A 6,024-nucleotide genomic window follows, 5' to 3' on the forward strand; every position below is an offset into this window, starting at 1 on the left:
TTTAATTTAATTTGAATTACACGGTTAATAAAATTATAAACCTATACAAAGTGTCAATTTCTTATAATAGTCCAATATGTTCATCTTTTTAAACTTACACGATATTAGATTTAATCCTTTTGGATTAGATATAAATAAGAATGTACTAATAATATTCTCTCTCTCTCTCTCTCTCTATATATATATATATATATATGCCTGGAAATATCGAGAATAAAATGACACTTATATTTAATTATGAAACAATTCTCAGTGAAGGGGAGAGACTGTTGACGAACAAGATATAATTTAGATTTATATAGACTTTAATGGTGGCCAGAGATTATACGGGTCATCCGGAGTAATAAGTTCAGGCGGCTTGGATGTGTCTCAAGAGACCCGGAAAGTAATGAATTCACCACTTTTTAAAATCCTATGAGATATCAGGTATGAGGTAAACCGCCAACTAGATGGTTAGACGACATTGTTAAAGACAAAGTGCAATGGAAGTAAAAAAACTGGGAAGGAGATAACATGGATAAAAAAAGCTGAACATCGCGAGTAATTGAGACAAACAAGATCTGGTAGGGGCTGCCGAGTTAAAAAAGACGAAGAGGAAGGAGAAAGAGCAAAAGAACTAGGAAAAAGAAGAATAGGGAGGAAAAAGAAGAAAAAAGAAGAAGCACAAGAAAAAGCTTAATAAATTAACTGCAGAATTTAAAAACAATTATAGAAATTTACAAAGTGTCCGTTCTATTGCTTCTTTAATATAGACTACAGAAAAATCATGTTTTGATAAAAAAAAATCTCATTTAAAGATATTCTTTGAAGAGTTTTGGACAATTATGGGCATTTTTAAAAAATTCGACGAACAATATTTTAACATGAAACCAGTTTTTAGATGTTTACTCCTTCCAAAAAATTTTAAAAAATATAAAAAATGTTCGCTCTATTCGTTCTCTAATAAGGATTGCAAAAATATCATAAATAGGTAAAAAAAATCTAATTTAAAAATATTCTTTGAGAAGATTTGGACAATTATGGGCATTTTTAGAAAACTTGACACACATATTTTAACAAGAAACCATTTTTAAGAGATTCACAAGTTTAAAAAAATTTAACAAAATTCACAAAGTGCCTGCAGTATTGCTTCTTTAATATGGACTTCGGAAATATCACGTTTCGGTTAAAAAAAAATCACATTATAAGACATTATCTGAGCACTTTTGGACAAGCATGGGCATTTTCAGAAAATTAGACGCACACACTTTAGCATGAAACCAGTTTTAAAATATTGGCTTTTAACAAAAAATTTAAAAAAATTCAGAAGTTGTCCTCTCTATTGCTTCATTAATATGCAATGCGGAAATATCATGTCTTGGTAAAAAAAAATCTAATTGAAAGACGTTCTTTAAGAAGTTTTTGACAATTATGGGCAATTTTAGGAAATTTAACACCCTTATTTTTAAGTTGAAACCAGTTTTAAATGATTCGCTCCATTCAATAAATTTTAAAAAAATCACAAAATGTCCATTGAATTGCTACTATAATATGGACTGTCGAAAAATCATGGTTTGGAAAAAAAAATCTAATTTAAAGACATTGTTTGAGCACTTTTGATCAAGTCTGGGCATTTTCAAAAAATTTGAAGCACAGATTTTAACATGAAACCAGTTCTGCAAGATTCGCTCGCTTCCAAATATTAAAAAAAAATTCCTCAAGTGTCCGCTCTATAGCTCCTTTAATAACGACTGAAAACTTTCATATTTTGGTTTAAAAAAATCTCTTTAGAAGACATTCCTTGAGCACTTTTGGACAAGTATGGGCATTTTCAAAAAACTTGACGTGCATATTTTAACATGAAACCAGTTTTACAAGATTCGATCTTTTAAAAAAATTTAAAAAAAAAATCACAAATTGTTCTCTCTATTGCTTCTTTAATATATAAAGTGGAAATATCATGCTTTGGTTTAAAAAAAAAATCATTTAATGACATCCTTGAGCACTTTTGGACAATTGTTATCGCTTTTGGACAATTATGGACATTTTCAGAAAATACAATGCTTATATTTTAACATGAAACCAGTTTAAAAATTTTTTTTTTCAAGAAATAAATCATAAATTATCTTTTTGGACAATTTTTCTAGGGGCACTGTAAAAAGAGTATATTTGAACAGTCGTGCAAAATGATTTGTTTAAGGCATCGAAAATGTTTTAGATGATACCATTTTTTGGCTGAAATGTTGGGAGTCTCCTGGTTCAAAGTAATTTTTATTATAAAACTATTAAATATATTGTATTGAATGAAGGATAACTAACTTGCCACCCGGGGTTCCCGACTGATTCCCCTACACGAACTCGAACCCATGGCTTTGCCATTCCCCAGTTTCTTCATTCTTCACGGAGTCACGGCCTTGCGGCTCCATACTGATTCTGTAACAGTGGTATTTTAGGAATAACTTAAGGGAATGGGGGTAAAAATTGTGCATAAACCAGCCTCTTTGCAGTTTCTCCTTTACATTTGTCATTTAGTTGTCTCTAAGTTATTTACGGATTGAAAATATTTGAAAGGAGCAAAAATATGTTGAATAGCAAAATAAAAATCATAAAGGCTATATTAAATTTTATTTATTAAAATTTTTCTGAAAATTCTAACTGAATAAAAAATGCATAGATGCATACAAGAATAAATAAATTTGCGTTTTGAACTCTACTTAAAAAAAAAAGAACTACGTTTATCTAATGAAAAATTACATACTTTTGATTTTTTTTTAAACTTACGTCTTTGGCAATACTAAAGTTAACCTTTTATTTTGTCAAAAAAATAGTAATCCTGAAAGCTAATAATCATCTTTTCTTAAACCACTGCATCTCATGAATGAAGAAATAAAAACAACTGATTTCTAGAGTTGTGTCATATATTGTCAAATATCAATATTTTAAAATTATCGTGATAACGATTTGGTAAAATATTTTTTACGATATATCGTGAATACGATAAATATCACAAATTATCCACAAATGATAATGATTGATAAATATCAACAAACCATTATATCGGGAGATATCGACAAATGTTAATACCGAAAAAGAAATCGACTAACGATAATCGCTCAGCACTAGTGATCGCAGAGATCACTAGTGCTGAGCGATGCTGAGTGATCTGAGAGACTAGTGACTAGTGCTGAGTGATCACAACCTTTATCAACTTTATGCTTATGCGTCAGCCGAGCGATGATATAATCTGGGCTCAACGGTTGAGATTTTTGACGAGGGATTCGAAAGTTTTTAATTTGCTATATGCTTAAAATAAATTAAAAATCGTCTAAATATCTGCTCATCTTCTTCTTTAATGTCTTAAATAAAAGGGAAAATTTAACTGCACTCTTTTATCTATATTCGAGGTTAATATCTATATAATATATTATATAATATAATATATTATATGATATAATATATAATATAATATAATATAATATAATATAATATAATATAATATAATATAATATAATATAATATAATATAATATAATATAATATAATATAATATAATATAATATATAATATATTTAATAATATATTCACGGTGTTACAATTTATATATTTCAGGGGGGTTAAGACGAAGAGTAAATGGGTTTCTCAATTATTATTTTTTTTTTAAAAAATAGACAAAATCCTTCTGATAAAAAATTAGATGATTCATTTTGAAGGCAAAAGTCTGAAGTTCACGATGAATCAAAAAATTTGAAAATCTAGGACATTTTGTTTCAACACATAGGGCTTCAACTCGTAAATTGGGATACCTGCAAGTGGCGTAGTGTGGATATCTCGATCCTGATTGGCTGTTGAAACGCGGCATTTGCTTACGTTAGCAACTGTTCTTTCCATTCAATTTCGAGTAAGCCAAAACCATCAAGTATCAATTCTCTTAAGTGAGACATTCTAGATTCTTTCCCAAAGATACTCAAAGATTTCAATTCTTTCACTATATATATTTACACAGGCACGAAGCCATGTGGAACATAAACAGACTGATTATGCACCGAAGTGCCAGGTACACAAAACAAAAATATAGCACGGTTGCAATAAAATACATAAACAAATAATAAATTTCAGTTAAGAAAAAGAAGTAGTCGAGAAAGAATTATATTTAAACTAATTCGATGTGCGATACGGCTCTGTATTTAATTAACTCATCGTTAATTAACATTCTAACTTATGTACAGAAACGTAACTTTAATAGGCCATTTTGCTGATTAAGATTAACTGCCGCTGACGTCCTAGGTCACATGTGTGGGTATGGGAGGTCTTCTTCTTCCTCTTGAAGTGTAAGTACCTACTTACCGAAAAAAAATGATAAACAACCCCTCAAATACACACGCGCACTAGAACTAAGAAGGAGAACTGAAGGCTTCATTTTTAAAACCTTTTGTTCTCCGATTATCATACCAAAAAAAAAAAAAAGAAGAAAAGAAGAAGAAGAAGAAGAAAAAAAAAAACTTGAAGTGGCTAATTTGACTTGAAAAAAAAAAAAATGGTGAGAGACTATATTTTGAGAGCTGTCATCAGTTTGGTGTTGGATGGTTTCGGGGAGTTCCGTGCTGGTTTTCTATAAATAATGACATGTAAATTTTATAACCGTCGTTGAACAGCCGACCCATTTTTTGAGTTAACGACTACTAATGTTCAATACCATAGCCTTATAATTTAGAACCCAATTCAGAAGACAGTGGAACTCCTGGATCACGTATTGGAAGAAATTTGCTTCTTGGACGACTTTACGATGTAACTAACCCGCATTTCGTTACGTGGCAAAGAAAACCACGAAACCTCCCACGGTTAGCAAGATGTCAATGGGACTCTATCCCATGATCCGTCTACCACTGAGGATATTGTACGTCAGCACTGTGGTCGGTGTGAGCTGGGTGGGGAATTCTTATCGAACAGTCATAGCTGGGATTCGAACCCGGTTCACCTCATTGTGGAGCGAACGCTATATCACTTGAGCCACCACGGCTAGCGAAGTGTATAGAGATAAGTCGGAATTAATCAGAAAGATATAAAGAAAAGGAAATGGTTACGCATTCTGAAAGACGGACTATTCAGGAAAATATTGCCCTCCTTTTTGTTAAATAAAGACTGCAATTAAACATAAACATCCATAAATAGTGAGTCAGGAAAGTTTTTCTTTCACAATTTATGTCTCTTTGACAACATGACAATAGTTGTCATAACTTGGTTGGGATACTCTACTACATTCACCATATTTATGAGACTCTTCAGATTTTCAGATATTTCGATCGTTATAAAATTCTTTTACTGAGAAAAAAAATCAGCTCTTTGTTCGAGATAAAACCTCTTATAAAAAGATTTTCGACAAAAAAAATGTTGAAAATTTCTAAAAAGGAAAGATTTTCAAGTTGCCTGTTTGATATATGTAGAGGTATGGATGATATACAAAAAAAAAAAAAAAAAAAAAAAAAAAGTGTAAGACGGAGTATGTGATTAAATAAATATACACCAAATTTCAAAATCGGCATGAACTTTCCGACTGTCCAATTAACACTGAAATTAATAGCTTGAAGCACATTGCAATTTCACGTTCAATGTTTCTTTTTTTCTTACTTTCTTTTCTGTCTCTTTTTCTTTTCTTTCTTTCTTTGAAGGTTAGCTATTTTTAAAAAAAATATTGCTTGGTATTTAGCTATTTCTTATTATCCCTTCATTTAAAAATGATCAAAGGTTCCTAAAATTATTAAGAATAATAAATTATATCGTAAAATTGCATAACTTAGTATGTATAAATTTGAAATTTGTGAGATTCCGCAATTTTTGTTTCAAAGGAATAACGATTTACAAATAAAGTTTAAAGTTTTTTATAAAAACTTTCATAAATGCGCACGAATTCGAAGTTTAAGCGTGTTATTTTATAATTTTCTATTGCTTCTAGGCATATTTATTGGACAAATATTCGATTAAATACTTATGCTAAAAATTTATAACTTTTTCTTGAAGAACTTAAAAGGAAGAAAAAAAATACTTCTTT

This window comes from Parasteatoda tepidariorum, chromosome 1, assembly GCF_982258835.1.
Source record: "Parasteatoda tepidariorum strain Cologne lab strain chromosome 1, Ptep-v5.0, whole genome shotgun sequence".
NCBI lineage: Eukaryota > Metazoa > Arthropoda > Arachnida > Araneae > Theridiidae > Parasteatoda > Parasteatoda tepidariorum.